This window comes from Rattus norvegicus, chromosome 20 (genome assembly GCF_036323735.1).
Source record: "Rattus norvegicus strain BN/NHsdMcwi chromosome 20, GRCr8, whole genome shotgun sequence".
Classification (NCBI taxonomy): domain Eukaryota; kingdom Metazoa; phylum Chordata; class Mammalia; order Rodentia; family Muridae; genus Rattus; species Rattus norvegicus.
Genome location: NC_086038.1, coordinates 51,144,665 through 51,164,566, shown reverse-complemented (window position 1 = coordinate 51,164,566; position 19,902 = coordinate 51,144,665). Strand labels below are relative to the sequence as shown.

Genomic DNA, 19,902 nt, shown 5'->3' with positions numbered 1-19,902 from the left:
TTCAAAATCATTTTTGATCATGATGCTGGAGGACTTCAAGAAAGACGTGAAGAACTCCCTTAGAGAACAAGTAGAAGCCTACAGAGAGGAATCGCAAAAATGCCTGAAAGAATCGCAAAAATCCCTGAAAGAATTCCAGGAAAACATAAATAAACAAGTAGAAGCCCATAGAGAGGAGACACAAAAATCCCTGAAAGAATTCCAGGAAAACATAAATAAACAAGTAGAAGCCCATAGAGAGGAGACACAAAAATCCCTGAAAGAATTCCAGGAAAACACAATCAAACAGTTGAAGGAATTAAAAATGGAAATAGAAGCAATCAAGAAAGAACACATGGAAACAACCCTTGATATAGAAAACCAAAAGAAGAGACAAGGAGCTGTAGATACAAGCTTCACCAACAGAATACAAGAGATGGAAGAGAGAATCTCAGGAGCAGAAGATTCCATAGAAATCATTGACTCAACTGTCAAAGATAATGTAAAGCGGAAAAAGCTACTGGTCCAAAACATACAGGAAATCCAGGACTCAATGAGAAGATCAAACCTAAGGATAATAGGTATAGAAGAGAGTGAAGACTCCCAGCTCAAAGGACCAGTAAATATCTTCAACAAAATCATAGAAGAAAACTTCCCTAACCTAAAAAAAGAGATACCCATAGACATACAAGAAGCCTACAGAACTCCAAATAGATTGGACCAGAAGAGACACCTCCCGTCACATAATTGTCAAAACACCAAACGCACAAAATAAAGAAAGAATATTAAAAGCAGTAAGGGAAAAAGGTCAAGTAACATATAAAGGCAGACCTATCAGAATCACACCAGACTTCTCGCCAGAAACTATGAAGGCCAGAAGATCCTGGACTGATGTCATACAGACCCTAAGAGAACACAACTGCCAGCCCTTCTACAGTGAGACGTGAGACAGAGACAGGGGTGGCCAGTTATGTTGGCAGATATAGAGGTGACAAAGACACTGTCTCCAACAAGGTAGAAAGTGAGGTTGCCTCCAACAAAGGGTAGAGAACCCATAACTAGAGTGTTGTTAGAGGTCAAACTAGAGAGCAGCCATGGTGGGGCAGAAATCACGTATGTCTTTCGCAGCTTCAGACTGGGCTGACGAGAAGACAATCTCCCCTTCCCACTGCCCTTTCAAGTTCATATTCTTCCCCATCTCAGAGGAGCACATGTGTGTAATCAAGGACACAAGAGACACTCCTGCACTGCGAGATGGGGCCGCAGTGCAGAACTGCACCATACTGAGGCACTGAGTTTCTGGATATATTAAAACGTTCATTTTTCTAGTTAATAAATCAAGTAACAGAACAGCTGGAGGTGAACGCCACACTCTCCTCCATGCGATTCAGCCAGTATTTCTTTTAACAGGAGATATTGGTTCATTTTCAGTTCTTTTCTACTACAAAGGCTTTTGACTATTTCTCCAAAGTGCTTGCCTGTCATCACTGGAAAGACAAGAAGGGATGATGACTATTCCAAGAGTGGAAAAATAGCGTCACTTAAATAATTCACCTTTATGTCACGTAGCCGCACGAGCGCTAAAGAAAACATGCAGAACAAAGGGGCCGGGTGACACTTCCACAAACTGGTGAGAATTTAATCTCAGATTTCAGTAAAAGCCTTTTATCTTCTCCCACACTTCTTTTCTCTTCCCCCAACTGACCCAATTTAATGCTCCACAATCAGGTCTACTCAGTGGGAAATACAGACGACAGAAAAATAGATTACTGTTCTTTCGAACGGAAAGGGGAAGCTGGGAGCCCAGGAACTACTGCTGTAGACTTTGGAGTAATGATTTTAAAGTTAAAATAAAAAGGGAAACCAACAGGTGTTAGGAATATAGGATAGGTCATTGGGTTTTCTTTGCAGATCAAGGGAGACAATATTTCTGATCGGTTTTGCGGCGTTTGCATACATGCTTGAATTAACGATGGGTTACTTGTCATGCACTAATAAAAGGCAACATAAAGTGAGAAATTACTATGCACCCACCATTCCTTTAGCATTGTAAATGCTTTAAGAAGCTTGATGATAATCAAAGCCCATACCTCCTCCTAGTAAGGTATATTCTATACAGGAGTTAGAAAGCTTAGTTTAAACACCTAGTGCACAACCAACAAGGAGAGAATGCAGCTCAAACTGTTCAACTCCTGGCCTTTGCTCTTCAAGCTTCAGTACATTTCCTCACTTGCACATAAACTACTATCACTCAAACACTGTCCACAGACAATGACCCTCAGCATTAATTAGAACTATTGTTTAAAAAAAAAAAAACAGTCTGGGGTAGGAGGCTGCGACCAGGATGTAAAGTAAATAAATAAACACATTAATTTGAAAACAGAAATGTTTCCTGCACCTATCCCAGGCCAACAAGATTTAGTCTCACGTAAATAAGAGTGCAGTCGCTACATTTTTCAGAGCCTTTGTGTGTTCTCAAAACGTGTATAAATATGCATATTTAAATGTATAGCAGTTAGAGACCGTACAGAGGAGGTCTCACAAGCAAGCAGCAAAGCCACCCTGAGGCTTCAGCTCTTACCATTCAGTAGCTATTGTGTGAGCGGTCTGTTTCTCCCTACCTCGGTTTCCACAAACACCCCTAACTTTTATAAACTCTAGGTCTGATGGATGATTTTACCATTCACACTCAAGGGGAGGTGGAAGGATAAATGATCCAAAGTCCCACAGTCCAGGCAATATAAAAAAATTAAAACAACTGCTAAACTTCGAATGTGGTTCTTTTATCTCAATATTAATTTGATTTCCTAATAGAAATGTGTCAAAATAAATAATATCCCAAAACAGTAAGTAATATGAAGCTTTGAACAGCTTCACTTTGAAAAAATAAGTAAACAGCTTAGTGTCTTGGCTTTACTCATCTCTGAAATATAGAATTCTGCCTTTGGTCCCTACCCGGCTATTTTTACAGACTCCACTATGTTGGACAAATCTCCGTCTCGTAACCTGACACGCATTTATCTTATTCCTGCTATAGAACTTCTAGAACGATCGAGGCGAGAGGAAGAGATGGAAAAATGAAACTGATAAGAACTCAAAAGAATATTTGGGTAGCAAATTGCTTCAATGTATGCAAAACCCACAGAGTTCAAAAGGTCCATTAAAGCAATACTTATCTAAGATAGATTTATCTATAATAAGATCGAGGACAAGATTTACCACAAAATACAGATTGTCAGCCCAGATAGAAGGAAGTCTGTTGTTAGGTAGCTGGATCAGATCCCCTTTAACGAGGAGAAAGCTGGGACTTGGATTATGAATGTGTGAGGGGAAATAAAAACATCCGATGCTTAAACAAAAAACCTCAGTCTATAATACAGATACCTATATCTATCCCAAATAATTCACACACATGAATGGGATAACCCAAACACTCTCTCTCTCTCTCTCTCTCTCTCTCTCTCTCTCTCTCTCTCTCTCTCTCTATCTCTCTCTCTCTCTCTCTCTCTTTGTGTGTGTGTGTGTGTGTGTGTGCGCGCGCGCGTGTGTGTGACTATCTCTGTTGCCCAAGCGCCTTTGCTACATCCTAATTTCTTCTCAGTTCTTAGCGGACAAAACAAAGTCAGCCCAGTGACCAAGGAAACTCATGAAAGTTAGGTCCCTTCTCTACCTCCAGGCCTGTAATACGATGCGTGTGACACTCAGTTAGGCAACGTGAAATTGCAGGCACAGCTCTGGACGAGCCTGCCTTGGGACAGGAGGCAACATTTCCCAAGTTAGTCTTGTTGTACCATGAGGAGGCTGCCTTCGCTTCCATTATTCTAAATGTAAGAAGAAAAGCAGGATGGTCTCAACCGTCAGAAAGCACGGTGTGTTTTCAAGCTGATCACGGGCGGCTCTTGAGGGGCACATAGATAATGGAACAATATTATTTGCCTAAAACACACGCTGATCATAAAGCATTTTGGTTCCATGCTGGAAGATTTCATTCCAGGCTTATTTACGTGTGGCCTTACAGAACCAGTTTGTAAAGTCATCCCAGATAGGAGATGGTTCTAGAATACAAAGGAGAACAGGGGAGGGGAGGGGAGGTAGGACTGACCCCCACATCAAACCCGTGGCTTGACAGGCTTCATCTCCTACCACTGAGCAAGGACACTGCTAAAAGAAATGACAGACTGGCTGTGCTTCTGTGGTTTGGAGCTGGACCCTGTACTTTGATTTAATCCCGAGGCAGGTAACCAAAGCAAAGCTGGACCCAGGGCGTGAACAGAGCATGCGGTCCAGCGAGCCTAAGCACTGAGTTAGCTTTTAGAAAGTTCCCTCCTGAAGGTGGAGCCAACATGCGTATGTTTAAACTGCAGCCCCAGCCTAGATGTACACACCATTCCACACTGCGCTTCTTCCTGGAGCAGTCTCTAAGTGATACTGAGATGAAACGTGACTTCGGAGTTTGTTGTACGTATGCGCTTAATGCTTGATGAAGCCTCAATGCGTAATTCTTTTAAGGTTAAAAGAACCATGGCAATCACAGTTTTGTTGAGCGTCACGTGCTGTTCTGTTTGGCCACTGAAGCATCTCTGTTCACGTTTTTATTACGGCTTCTGAGCAAGTACACAAGTACTAAGGCTGAACGGAAAAAAAAAAAAATCTGAAGCTCCCAGTTTACAGTTCATGATTGGGTTAGAAAGCTTGCAGATAGGGCCCTGGCCAGGAGCTGTTATCTTTATTGTGCAGAATGACCGAGTTCAACTCCTGGATAGCTGGGTTGGGATTAGGCTTTTGCACAGAAGCAAATGGTACTGTGGGTGTTGAGGAAAGCTTAGCTGTTAGCTGTGAAGCAACAGACAAGTAGGGGAAGGGAGGCCTGTCAACTGATGCTGATAATGGAGAAAGATAAGCCTTAGATCATAAATCAGCTTGCAGCTACCACCTATGGCTTTGAAAGGGCACCGTTGTTTCTTACCGTACCACCAGCTCATTAATACCAGTCGGCAGTCATTACAGGCGGTACAGGAGAGGAGATAATTTACATATTAAGTAGCGAATCGTGGATTCCACCTCATTTCAATTCTCAAAGGCATGCCTTTCTAAAACGCTTCAAGGGCACAGTTCGGGTTCATGTCGATACATTAAAGTTTCCTTCTGTCTATAAAAAGGACGCTTGTTAAAAGTTATGACTTCGGTACAATTGCACAGGCTGTTTCAATCGCGTGAACCCGTGGCCCATTGCCTGAAATGGAGGTGGGAAATTTTCCAACATGAACGATTATTCCCACTGACATGCTGGTGTCATTAATGGACACAATTTACATGAAGGGCCCACATCTGAGAGTTCTCAGTAGAGGAAAGTATGAATAATATTAACTTTTGTAATGCAATACCGTGAGGATCTATTAACTTTATTTTAACCATAAATAAACTTACATTGATACAATTTTCTTATTTTGAAATTTTTACGGCTACTTGAATGGTGGAGTAAGATTCCAAGCTTCCTATCTCCCTATTATTGATTGCCGTGACCAGCTGTGGCCTGCCATCAGGTCAGAAAGCCCAAATTGAGGAAGAATCCGTTGATAAGCGCAACATGGCTTTGTTGCACAGTTTGCTACAGGGTACTTAGATCTCATCTGTAAATAAATTCTCCCCTCAAAAAAGCAAGGTCCAAGAATAAACATCTTGGCACACAGTACAAAAGCCTTGGAAATAGTAGCTACTGGCTCTGTGTGAGAAGAATCAGTTCGGTGGGTCCTATCTTGTCTTCAAAGGCAGATTTATCCTGCCATCTGCAAGGACCTGAACTTTTCCAAGGAGCAGACCTTATATATATAATAAAAATATTCCAGGAGAGTGTTATTCAGGAGTCCTGATTGAAGCATTACTGAAGGACTATTATATGCATTTGTTTTTCTCATTTTCTCATTACTAAAGTAATATATCACTTTGAAAAAATACATTATGCAGGGTCATGAAAATAGGGGAAAACACTTAACAATTCTAAAACACAACCACCCGTAGCCTCTTGGTGCTTGCTTTCCAGTATACTCTTTCCTCTTGTCTTAGCAGTCTCTGGCCCACTTGTTTACCTTCAGGTCCATGAAGACTTCTGTTTTGAATGGATGTTGAAGACAATGAGTTCAACGAGCAAAACCAAAAGACTTTTCAGATACCTGGTAGATTTTCCACACATGGAACGTTTTTCGTTTTTAGTTATTATCAAGACTAATGAATGACGAATCCTGGGTAAATATCACCACTAAGCCATATAAGGGAAAATCCTCCCAACACTTTCAGTATTATATGGAATCTTATCTGTCTACTGTTTTCTACATCTGAAATAAAAATAAAAGGTATATATATATATATATATATATATATATATATATATATATATATATATTTGGCTACTAACCCAACATCAGGATTCTGTTTCTGTATTCATTTGCAAAAGAAAAGCTTTCTGAGTCTCTCTTACTCTCTGCTTTCTGGTTTTAGGATATAGATTGGATGGTTTGAATAAGATGCCTCCTACACCCATGAGTCTGCAACATTTGAATACAAGGTCCCTGGTGAATTAGGAGGTGTGGCCTTGCTGGAGGAGTTGTGTCACTGGAATTAGAAGGTGTCACCTTGCTGGAGGAGGTGTGTCACTGGAATTAGGAGGTATGGCCTTGCTGGAGGAGGTGTGTCACTAGAATTAGGAGGTATGGCCTTGCTGGAGGAAGTGTGTCACTAGAATAGGTTTTGAGGCCTCAGAGGTCTCCTGCCGTTCCCAGTTTGTTCTCTGCCTTGTACTTGCAGTCCCAGATAGAAACTCTCGGCTGTTGCTACCAGAACATTGCTCCACCATCATGGATTCTAGCAGACTGAAAGCATACGTCCAATTAAATGCTTTGTTTATAAATTGTCTTGGTCACAGTGTTTTATCACAGCAATAGAAAAGTAACCAAGATCCTGAATGCACTGTTTCTACTTTGAGTCTAATCCATTCATTCATTCAAATCACTGAGTGTTGAAGGCTCAATCGAGCACTGTATTACATACCAAAAGTAAGTAAAAATCATTATTTACTACTTGCCTGGAAATTTTAGAATAGAAAAGAAAAAGTATCATATCCAGGCATGATTTTTATGGTCCCAATTACTTGGGAGGTAAAGGAAAGGAGGGAGGGAGGGAAGGAGGGAGGGAGGGAGGGAGGGAGGGAAGGAGGGAAGGAGGGAAGGAGGGGGGAGGCAGGAGGGAGGGAGGGGGAGGGAGGGAGAGAGGGGGACAGGGAGAGAGGGAGAGAGGGAGAGAGGGAGAGAGGGAGAGAGGGAGAGAGGGAGAGAGGGAGAGAGGGAGAGAGAGGGAGAAAGGGAGAGAGGGAGAGAGGGAGACAGGGAGAGAGAGAGGGAGGGAGAGAGGGAGAGAGGGAGGGGGAGGGAGGGAGGGAGGGCAGAGTATTGAGATAGGTATTAAGTAAAGAAGGGAGAATGATGGAAGGGAGAAGAATAAAGGGAAGAAAGATAGGATTTAAAGGAGGGAGGGAAGGAGGGAGGAATAATAGAAAAAAGGAAGAAAGGAAGAAAGGAGGGGAAAGAGGGAGAGAGCAGAGAAAGAGGGAGCAGAGAGGGAGGGAGACAGAGAAGCAAGAAGAAAGGGACAGAGATAGGGATATGGGAGGGATGGAGGGAGGGAAGAAAGAGGAAGGTATAACTTGGTCTTTAAAGACGAAAGAGTTCCTTCACTTAATCTGAGAAATTCCTGTAGATTTTAGTTCATGGTATGTTGCTCAGATGTGACGAGGAGTCTCACAATAGTAGCTATTATGTCTTAAATATTCAAAGGAGAAAGTTGGGCTCTGGAATTCTTGTGGTACACTGTCCTATTCAGGCTTGCTCTATGAAGAAGCTACCTCATAGTCCTAAGAATTACATCTGCTTATCTGGAAGTCAAAGGAAATGACACTCTCCTTGTAGAGTATTTAAATCAAACTTCTATGTTGTGCCTGGAGGAATTCTATCAGGAACATTCCCAAGGAAGGAAGACACCAATTTAGATCACTTGAATCCATTTATACTAAGTAATCGACATAATTAATTTAAAAATAACTTCATTAGAATAAATGCATGACTGTAAAATATAAAATTATTTTTCTAATGGCCCATGGCCTTCCTAGCCACTAGACTGCCTAAATTAGCAAAGTTTGGGGAGATAATGTATATTTTCATCTCAGTCAGAGAACTAAGGAAGAAATGCTTCAACCTGACATAGCCCCACTCTCATCAAACCCTCTCCTAAGGAATACTCTAGAAAGAAAACCTGCTGAGCTCAGGTAAGTGATAGGGTTGCCCAGAGTTTCAAAACCAGGTCTTCATGGCAACAAATTTTGTTTCCCTTGCATATCAGATTACCTTGGGAAAAGCAGCATCCTTCCTGAACTCTATATCCTTTCCAGACTCTAAAAGCTCATTTCTTATTCAAACTTCTTACAATATTTCATGTAGCGCCTGTCAGCCAAATGTTATGATAAGCGTTATAGCCATTGTTTAACAGTAATTGTAGGTAATTATCTTTAAGACTGATTATTCAATACTTCAATATCAAGGTTTTAATATTTTTATTTATGAATCTTCTAGCACAATGAATTATGCATTATCTGATATTAAAGGCAGCTGTGTCATCACTTGGATTTAACATAGACAAATACTGTGCCACATCGAATTTCTCTTATTCATTGAAGAACAGGATGCTGTGCCTCACTAAGCTCCACCCCTTTTCTCCTTCCTGGGAGGGAGCCTCTGACTAAGTCTATCATGTATGAATTGCATTCCTTTATTGCAAATGCATCTCTAAAACTATGCTTTGTTCTGTCCTTCATGACAGATTTCATAAAGGTTTCCTTTCCTTACAACACTTTCCTCAAAACACTGGGCACTGGTTATATTTTCATGAGAGAATAAGAAATGTTTCCTTGTCATGTTCTACAACACCCTCTTACCTGTATCATGATAATCAAAGGTGGTTATGAGGCTGGATGGATTACATTGGTAACTAGGAGTAGGAAGTAAATAGCTGAATTATGTAGGCCAAGATGTCACTGGTGTGTGTGGTGGTGGTGTGCTATTGCCTAAGATGTGAACTTTGCCCAAACAGAAAAGAACTTACTAAGGCAGGTGCAGTATTTGGAGTTCATTGAGTAGAAGGTGATTGTGAGGGTTCTAGTCAGAAATAATTAAAATAATTGAGATCCGGATTGTATAATGAAAGAAAGTGTGTGTGTGTGTGTGTGTGTGTGTGTGTGTGTGTGTGTGTGTGTGTGAGAGAGAGAGAGAGAGAGAGAGAGAGACCATATAACTTAAATGAACATGAAGAATTAACTTTATTTGTTCTATACACAACTAACTTTACTCACGGTTCTATGTGAGTCAAGGATGCAGGGATGATGTGGAAGTAACCACATTGTTCATAGAAGTTCAAGCACTAATTTTATTGCTCCGTTAATATTAATTCTCTCTTCTGTTTTTCTGTCTAGCTGCCTCTTTAACTGTTTCTCTATAACCAATGTGTGTGCAAGTACAGTATTCATGTGACATCCTGGCAGGAAAGGGGAATGATCCCTCAGACAATTGTGTCATTCTCTGGCTCTACGTGTTACATGATTGGAAATGTTCAGAGAATACTATCATGACTCTTCCTTATCATCAAAGAAATAGATGATACTACACAATTCAGTGTAACAGAGCCAGGATTATAATTTGGTGGTGAAAATCAGGATGTCCTAGTTTAATGCTGCAAAAATATTTTCTTTAGAATATGTAAACTTTGGAAGCATGGTTAAACGTGGTTATTTCAGACAGAAGAGGAGTGGCCAGGTGAAGGCAAAGAATTGAGAAGAAAGCAAGGATGAGCATAAAGAGACCATGGTAAGAAGTAAGAAAGTTTCTAGAAGTCAGCACTGCTTTACAGAATCCACAGAAGGTCAAATAATATGATAAATTACTTCTCTGGATCTAAAAAGTACTCCTCTTGGTCACTGGGAACTTGAGTAAGAATGGGTCTGATAAAGGGATAAGGTCAGAGAGCATGTAAGAGCTAAGGAATCGAAGAGAAGTAAAAAGGTGAATAAAGGAAAGTTTCCATCAAGAAAGTGGGTTAGGAGAAGGCAGAGTATACTATGGGATGGGTTAATGAATGTATATGCATTGTCGATACATTGGGACTGAAGGAAATACAGTCCCACAGATGCTGCATTTCAGAAGGAAGACTGTGTTGGTTTGTTAAGGTAGACTGCAAGAACGAACAACTCAGATTCTAAAAGTACCTTTCTCCTGTGGTCAGCATGGGCCTGCTCTGCTCATTCCAGGTATCAGGGACGCAAGAGCACCAAAATTTCATCACCTTCATACAAAAAGCTTACCATTGTCAGCAAAGCCCCTGCTTGCCAGGGGTAACTCAAACCAAATAACATGGCTAAATGTAACTTTAAGGGAAAGAGAAGCACAGCCATATATGGTGAATGAATAAGAAGCACCACTTTGTCATTAGACTTAGTGACTACTCTGGATAAGAGGGGCTTGTCCAGGTGAAAGAGACGGATATTAAAGACAGAGTAGGGGAGTATTGGAAGGATTAAAAGATCGAGAAAAAGGAGAATATAGAATTCAAGGTAATGGCAGGGTTTTGCTTTTATGGAAAACATTATTCTTTGAGATAAGCAGGAAGTGAGGATGGTAGAGGATGGGAGTGAGCGTGTGCAGTTCATAGATGGTCACCCCTGTTTACCACTTCTTGGGTTTTTTTTTCTAATGTGAAATAGGAAAAACCAATATAATATTCTCCATATATTAACACAATAAGTATGACAGAGTCAGGCTCAAGTGAAAAGTAAATCTATTGAAAAATATAACTCAAGATTGGAATGGTGATCCAAATGGAAGGAAAGCTGCTCAAGGATTAAATGAGAAATTTCTGGGAAATAGTGTTTTGGTAAGATTGCTAAAAATGGTAACACTGACATTTATCTAATGTGATGTGAGACGAGAAGGGAAGAGATGGTAACTGAAATGGATGAGTTCGTCACTGTTAAAGCTTCTCCGGCAAGGTGGGACTCAGGTTGAAAAGAAAGAGTTGCCGAGAGCATAAACAGAAAGCTGGGGTGATAAACCAGGGAAGTAGCTCATTGTTTGGGAGGGAGACTATGTATTGGCCACTTTCTTCTACCCAATGAAAAGTATGACTTTGAAGACACTTGATAAACTAAATCCTTTAAAGATATAATGATGGGGGGGCAAAAAAAGATATAATGACGACTATTTATGAGTCCAATTAAATCAAGTAACATTTGTATGCTGTCTTGTATAAACCTTCCAGAAGAGACTCCTACCAGAAATACTCTGTCATTGCAATAACTACCATAGGGCAGCTCATAAATCTGCCATGTTGATGAACACATGCATATGTCATGGGAGCCTAGAGTATTTTATCCAGCAATAAAGGATGGATTGTAGTAAATTTATTTTGATACACTAAGATATAAATCATTTTTAAAATGATCATTAGAACTAAAGGCATGAACATAGTAGAAATCAAGTGAATCATTTAGGAAAACCCTTTATTAGGGTTAAGGATTTCTTTTTTTAGAGTCCACTACATTGAAATAAATTCTAGATTGTTTGATATTGCATGTAGAAATATTTACATCTCTAGTTTAAAATTCCAGAAAGAAAGAGCCACCGAGAAGCCCTCTAATCTATCATACAAGCATCTAACTGCTACTTATTTATATACTGAAGAATATGAGAATTATTTCACAGAGCAAGTTGAAAAGTTGAAATGGTTTTTGCCATTTCCCCAGCGTATTGTCCCTGTGTTGCAATGCATTTCCATTGCTGCCTTAATTGCAATTGTAAACTTGTATTGGAGATCTTTCTTCTTATCTTCTATCCCTCAGATTAGGAGAAAAATTGTATTCCTAATATAAAACAAAGCAGAGAAGGCATTACATAATCAGGCCAACTCCACGTGGTCAGGCAAACCTCAACCAAAACGTAGCCTATGCTTTAGCTCTTTCTAGTGGGGATTGGATCAAGTCCAGAAGGAAAAGGCTTTAATCAATTGTTTTTAGGTAGAGAGTCTATAACCCCCTGATTTGAAAATCTTCAAACAGTAAGTCTTGTAGAGATATAGCACACTTGCCAAAATTGCATTACTGCTTCAAACCATCACAAATTACACTGCACTTTAAGTTTTATTACCAAGTAAGACAGCACACAAATTCATTTCCATGTCTGTTGCCAATTTAAATGAATGGCTGGCTCCTGCCAGCTCAGGAAGGCACCAGAGAAAATGCTACACAGATCATTGGTGCATGCAATAAATGATAGCAGAGCTCTTGGTCATTTAATCTCAGGGCAAAATTTATATTTTAAGTAGGCTTTAAAAATCTAATGTGAATTATGCCATAGGAAGGATATAATTCAAAAAGCAACCATGTTAAATGTCTACTACATACTCAGATCCTTCTACATGCTCTGGGTGAAAAGATTTAAAAGATGTGAGCTCTGTTCTCACAGCACTTCCAGCTCCAGAGGTCAAGCAAGCAAACACACAAGAAAGGAACTCAGATACTCTCAGGGGCTAAATTAAGTACCACAAATTTCAGAGGATAAAACGGGCCTGGTATTTCATGATGTGACTGCATTTGAGGATGCCATCTCAAAAGACAAGTTAAAATAGTGTCACTAGGGTCATCCCTAACCAGCATACCTGAGGTACTATTTTTTTTTGAGGTACTATTTTTTAAAAGACTTATTTAGTGCTTACATCGTCTCTGTCTTCAGACACACCAGAAGAGGGCATCAGATCCTATTACAGATGGTTGTGAGCCACCATGTGGTTGCTGGGAATTGAAATCAGGACCTCTGGAAGAGCAGTCAGTGCTCTTAACCCCTGAGCCATCCCTGCAGCTCCTTGATGTACATTAGAGCTACAAAGATGTGGAGAAAAAGAAACACTCCTCTGTTGCTGATGGGATTGCAAGCTGGTACAACCACTCTGGAAAACAGTCTGGCAGTTCCTCAGAAAATTGGAAATAGTTCTACCTGAGGACTCAGCTAAACCACTCCTGTAATAGCCAGAAGTTGGAAAGAACCCAGATGTCCCTCAATGGAGGAATGGATAGAGAAAATGTGGTACATTTACACAAGGGGGTACTACTCAGCTATTAAAAACAATGACTTCATGGAATTCATAGGCAAATGGATGGAACTAGAAAATATCATCCTGAGTGAGGTGACCCAATCACAAAAGAATACACGTGGTTTGTATTCACTGATAAGTGGATATTAGACCAAAAGCTCAGAATACCCATGATACAACTCACAATCATATGAAGCTCAAGAAGGAGGAAGACCAAAATGTGGATGCTTCAATCCTACTTAGAAGGGGGAACAAAATAACCAAGGGAGGAAGAGGGAAGACCTGGGAGGGAGAGAGGAGGGGAAGGGGAAAGGGGACAGGATCAGGTATGGGAGGAGATAGGGGAGAAGTACTGAGAGTCAGGAAATTGAACAGAGGTGTGCAGCAGTTGGGGATGGGGAACTGGAGGGAGCCACTAGAAAGTCCCAGATGCTGGGGAAGCAAGAGGTTCCCAGGACGCAATGGGGATGACATTAGCTGAAAAACCCAACAAAGGGAAGAGAGAACATGTTGAGACCATATCCAGAGGTTAGGCACAACACCCATTTGAAGGATGGGGCCGCCCACCCAGCCCAAAATTTTAACCCAGAATGGTTCCTGTCTAAAAGGACAAAGAAAGAGTGGAGCAGAGTCTGAAGGAAAGGTTATCTAGAGACTCCTCCATCTAGGGATCCATCCCATCTGCAGACCCCAAACCCAGACACTATTGCCGATGCCAATAAGCTCTTGCTCACAGTATCCTGCTTTAGCGGTCCACTGAGAGGCTGTGCCAGAGCCTGACCAATACACACACAGATGCATGCAGTCATCCATTGGACTAAGCGTGGGGACCCCAATAGAGGACTTAGGGGAAGAACTGAAGGAGTTGAAGGGGTTTGCAGCCCCATAGGAAGGACAACAGTATCAACCAATCAGAGCTCCCAGGGACTAAACCACCAACCAAAGAGTACACATAGAGGAACCCATGGTTCCAGCTGCATATGTAGCAGAGGATTACCTTATCTGGCATTGCTGGGAGGAGAGGCCCTTGGTCTTGTGGAGGCTCAATGGCCCAGTGCTAGGGAATACTAGGGAGCTAAGGAGGGAATGGGTGAGTGAAGTGCCTTCACAGAAGCAGGGGGAGGGAGAGGGCATGGGGATTTGTGGAAGGTAACTGGGAGGGGGGGGGGACATCATTTGATGTAAATAAATAAAATAACCAATGCAAAAAAAGAGAGGTAGGGAGCTCAAAAGAAGTGTAAATTTTCTCTATGAAACACCCACAAAATTGAACAGAGAATAGAAATAAACATAATTTATTTTGTTTAACAAGAACAAGAAATGAGAAAACACACACACACACATAGAGAGAGAGAGAAACAGAGAGAGAGAAACAGAGAGAGAGAAACAGAGAGAGAAACAGAGAGAGAGAGAGAGGAGTTTAGTGTCTGACTCCTGTTCTATATCAGTGTTTCCACTTCTTCCATCCATCTTTTAAGACTATACATCTTCCTTAAATGACTATATTTCTTCCTTAAACCCTTGCCCTCTAATTTACATATCAGGATTTCTAGAGGAAAGCCAACATTAAACATTAATTAAAAGGAAGTTATCAAAAGATTATTGAGTAGTTGACAAAAACTTTAGGAGGAGTTGAGAACCAGCCAAACAGCTGAGAGCAAAATATCTTTATCTAGTATTTAATCCCAGGATTTGGGATTAGAGCCAGTGGTAGGGTTGCACTATAGGTTCAGAGATAACTTGGTCTACATACTAGGTTCTAGGCAAGTCTTGTTACACAATGAGACCCTGTCTCAACAAAATGGAGTACCAATCTCTAAGTACAGCTCCTCCCAGAGCTACAACTCCCACAGACTACAGCCTGAGTTCCTGCCAAGAACTTAAGTCTACGGCATGGTCAGAACCAGTGGCTCTTCTGACCAGAACCTCTGTCTTACAGACATCACTGCCTGCCTACCACGGGGCTTTTGCATCTTCCCCTCTGCCCACCCCACCCAGAAAAAGAATGCACGCAGGTCTCTTCCTCCAGATTGCTTACTTGCTGAAATCTTACATAAATGCTTCCGATTACTGGAGCTCAATCAGCACCCACGGAAAACCCAGTCATGTGAAACGAAGAAGAAAATAAATTATGAGAAATATGAATTCAAATTATAATCATTAAACCGAACACAGAACAACTCGCAATTTCTTTGTGTGCGCTAGAATTGCAGTCACACCCCAGAGCTCAACACGTCTACAGCTCCATTACTTATCTACCTCCGGGAAGAGTAAAGAAAGTCCTACCAGCTACCTAAATGGCACATATAAATTAGAATTTGTTTTGTTTGATGTTTTTACTTTTTTGACTGTCTCAAAAAAAAGGTAATACTCATTATTCAAAAGTGGTTTTTTTAAATAGACAAAAAAAAAACAACAAGCAAACAAACAGAAAAAAAAAATCTCATGAATTTCTTCCTTGGACAGCTTCATCCCATTATATTCCCATTATATTTCCTTCCTTTCTCTCTCAATGTGTTTGAAATTATTTTGCATATGTAATTTGTTTTTTTTTTCTTTGTTGTTTTTCTTTATTCACTTTACATCCCAACCGCTGCCCCAGCTTCTGGTTCTCCCCTCCCACGTTTCCTTCCCATTCTTCCCTCTCCTCTTCTGATAGGGTGGAAGCCCCTCCCTGGGTATCCCCCAGCTGGCACACCAAGTCCCTGCAGAGCTAGGTGGATCCTCTCCCACTGAGGCCAAACAAGGCAGCCTGGTTAGGAGATCGTTCTATAGGCAGGCAACAAACAGATTTAGGGACAGCCCCTGTTCCAGTTGTTGGGGGACCCCCATGAAGACCAAACTGCATGCAAGGAGCCTAAGTAAACCTTGTCTTTGTTCTTTGGTTGGTGGTTTGGTTTCTGAAAGCCCTCAGAGGTTCAGGTTAGTGGACTCTGTTGGTCTTCCTGTGGAGTTCCTATCCCTTCCGGGTCCCTCAATCCTTTTCACAACTCTTCCATAAGACTCCCTGAGCTCACGCTATTTCCATGTGGGTCTCCGTATCTGTTTCAGTCACTTTGCTGGGTGACTCTCTGAGAAGACAGTTATGCTAGGCTCCTGTCTGCAAGCATAACAGAGAATCACTAATGTCAGGGATTGGTGCTTGCCGATGGGATGGGTCTCAAGTTGGGCCGGTTATTGGTTCACCACTCCCTCAATCTCTGCTCTGTCTTTGTCCCCGAATTTCTTATAGACAGGACAAATCTAGGATTTGTTTTCTAAACTGTCAGCCAAGTCAGTCTTCTCCATTCTTCCTGCGTGTTACCCCAAATACTGTGCCCGTTTTATTTTAGAGGCTGTTTTGACTGCCTCGTCTTGGCTTCCAGAACATCTATGTGTACACAACAATAATTCCTGCTGACTGACATTTGAAAAGTCCTGTAAAGTGATAGTTTAACAATTTTGCATAATTCATCCCATTCAGGGCTCATGTTTCCCTCAATATACATTCTACATTAGCTTCAAACCAATGCAAACCAATGCAATAAATCTTTTTTTTTTGATTTTTTATTTTTTATTAACTTGAGTATTTCTTATATACATTTCGAGTGTTATTCCCTTTCCCGGTTTCCGGGCAAACATCCCCCTCCCCCCTCCCCTTCCTTATGGGTGTTCCCCTCCCAACCCTCCCCCCATTGCCGCCCTCCCCCCATAGACTAGTTCACAATAAATCTTTTAATACAAGACCCACTCATCTGAAACTCAACCCTAAGTGATGACTCTACACTGTTGCCACTGTCTTTCCTCTCACCTAGAATGTGCTTTTCATTCAACCCCAATTTATGATTATCAGCTCTTTCCAAGCTGAATTAAAGACCCCCTATTTCAAAAGCCCTTTTCATCTAAACCAAACTTTTCATCTATCTGATTTTGATATCTCTTGGTGGCTATACTCCATCAGTCCTTTATCTTGTCCATTGGGCGGCTTTTATTGTCATTTCTATGTGGATGCTTTCTTCCTAGTGAGGGTAATCAGTCCCTAGGGAGAGAAGGCCATGTCTGTGTCCTGTGTACTCCACCTCAGAGTGTACCTGTGCTACCCTTGCAGTAGATGCCCGAAGAGATGGGGGAGCAAGCAACGGGGTTGAGCTTTGTAGATTCATACACAAGGCTTGAATTCAAAAGGTTTCCAGATAAAATTTTACTCAATTTGACTGATGCTTTTATCATTCTCTGATCAACCTACCTAACATACATATATAAACATACTTACAACGTGAATAATTAGTGGAACGATGAACCCAAGTCGGAAATCTTTCAAAATAAGATTCTTACTTGGGGTAGAGATAGAAAGTTTGAAATGTAAATACTGATAATTGTTTTAGTACCTTTATCTTCCTGGTGGCAGATATGTGCCTGGAGAAGCTAACAGTTTCTACAATGTCATCTTTAAAACATGTGAGAACCAATGGAAGCACATAAGCATCAGGTGACAGCTAAGTTATTCAACTAAAAGGAACACTGTTCAGGTATTACTGCACTAAATCTCTGTTCCGATCTCTGGCAGGAACCTGCCACAGGTACATCTTAATGACCTGTCATAACCCAAGCCACTAAGTGAATGAGATGTGGGACAGTCCATGCCACACATACAGAAGAGCTCATCTACATTTCGGGGCAAGACGTTCAATTGCCTAGTTGTGCTACGAATTACCTGATATATTTTCATGATATATAATTTATAACATTTCCCAAAAAAGCATAAAGCAAAAAACAAAAAATTTTTGTTATTAAACAATACAAATTTTGAACTCTGAGATGGCTTGACCTTGGTAATTTTTTGTCAATTCAGAGGGCCATGATAGTTGGTGTTTTTGCAAGATTTGTCGTTTAGTAGTACATAATGAAATGCTTCTTAAAGAAAATAACAAACTATGACCTGACTCAATATTATTTGCATATTTTGTCCTTTTAATCATTACAATGCTCTGTAAAATGGATGTTCTTTCGTTTATTTTATAGACGAAAGAGAAGCTTAGAAAGATTAAGTTAATACTTGGCAAAGTCAGTTTCCAAACCGAGAACAATTTGATTCCAAATGCCATGTTCATAACCATTAAAATACAGTAATGACTCTTAACTCTAAAAACAACAGTTCTGATTCAAATAAAACTTTTATTAAGAAGGCCCATTATACGATCTGAAGCTGTCACCTTTCCATTAAAAAAAAAAATTCAAGGCAATGCAATGTGGGACTTTTAAGAAACCAAATATTTGGATTTGAGGGGCTTCGGGTCACCTCCTCGGGATCTACCTTTGGATTGTACGGAAGCAAAGACTCTTGGAATTGCGGCAGCAAGAAAACCTGTCCCATCCGTCAGTGCAAGAAAACGCAAGGACAACGCAGCTGACGGGCATAACTTAATCCTGAAATGGGAAAGCCTCAGCGACAAGGGCTTCACCACAGCGAGCAGTATTGCCAACCAGAAAGTCGGTTTGTTGAGTAAAGAGAAGGTTGAATTAGAGAGCAGCAACCCAACTTCCACTGAAGAGGAAGAAAAGATAAATCTGGACTACGATAAAGGACCTGAGGCATTGTGTGAGGAGGTACAGGCCATCTTGGGCGGCTTGACTAAAATACAGTAAGTGAAACTGGAAAACCAAGGGAATTCGTGAATTAGAAAATTACCAGTACAGGGAAGCAACAGGCCGCTCTGTTTCACACGTGTGCCACAGCCTTCTTTTATGAGGTCTCCCTCCGGCTCTCCGAAGCATACAAGAAGGAGCTCCTTCTGAAGCACACCATTGGCCCAGGGCTGGCCCACACTGCAGACCGAAACCTCGGCCTGACCTACCTGTCCATGTGGCTGCACCAGCCCTACATAGAGAGCGACAGCAAGCTATAGCTGGAGAGCATGCCTGTAATCCCAGCTATGGAGAAGCAGATACAGGAGGATGCCTAGAATTCACAGCCTACCTAGCTAAGCAATTATTTTATTTTATTTTTCACTTATTCATTCTACATTTTGCTCACTGCCCTCCCTCCTGATCAACCCTCCCACAATCCTTCCCTCCTCCCCCCTTCTCCTCCGATCCAGTGGGGGACCTCTGCGTACACCCTGGAACTTCAGGTCTAGGCAAGACTAGGTACTTCCTCTCCCACTAAGGCCAGACAAGCAGCCCAGTTAGAAGAACATAACCCATTTACAGGCAAGCTCTTGGGTTATCTCCAGCTCCAGTTGTTCGGGACCCTCAGCCAACCAGGAAGGCCTGGTACTGGGGCAGTAGCTGAGAGCTTACATCGCCCTCTCAAAGCAATGATGGGGAGTGGTGTAGGCGTTTGAAGCCTCAGAACACACTGCCAGTAACACAGCTCCTTCAATTAAGTCACACCTGCTAATCCCTCTTAAACGCTTCAGTAACTAGAGACTGGATATTCAAATACGTGAGTTTAGAGAGGGGGGGTCATTCTCATTCAAACCACCACATTCAACTCCATGGCCCCCATAAGTTTGTGCCCATATCATAATTCACAGTGTCCATGCTCCAATTTCAGAAGTTCCCACAGTCCATCACAGTCTCAACACTTTCTAAAAGTCCAAAGTGTCTTCTGCGACTCAAGGCAATCTCTTAACTGTAATTGCTTGTATAATCTAAAAGCAAATTAGATACTTCCAACCCACAGTGGCACAGAATATACATTACCATTCCAAGGGGAAGAGATGGGGTATAGTGAGGAAATACCAGACCAAAGTAAGACTGAAG

The 19,902-nt window shown here is 41.3% G+C and overlaps 1 pseudogene; it reads left to right on the top strand.

Annotated features, from left to right (window-relative positions):
* The first annotated feature begins 11,012 nt into the window (after positions 1-11,012).
* Cinp-ps1 (cyclin-dependent kinase 2-interacting protein, pseudogene 1) lies at positions 11,013-19,100 on the top strand (annotated as a pseudogene).
* The last annotated feature ends 802 nt before the right edge of the window (positions 19,101-19,902 follow it).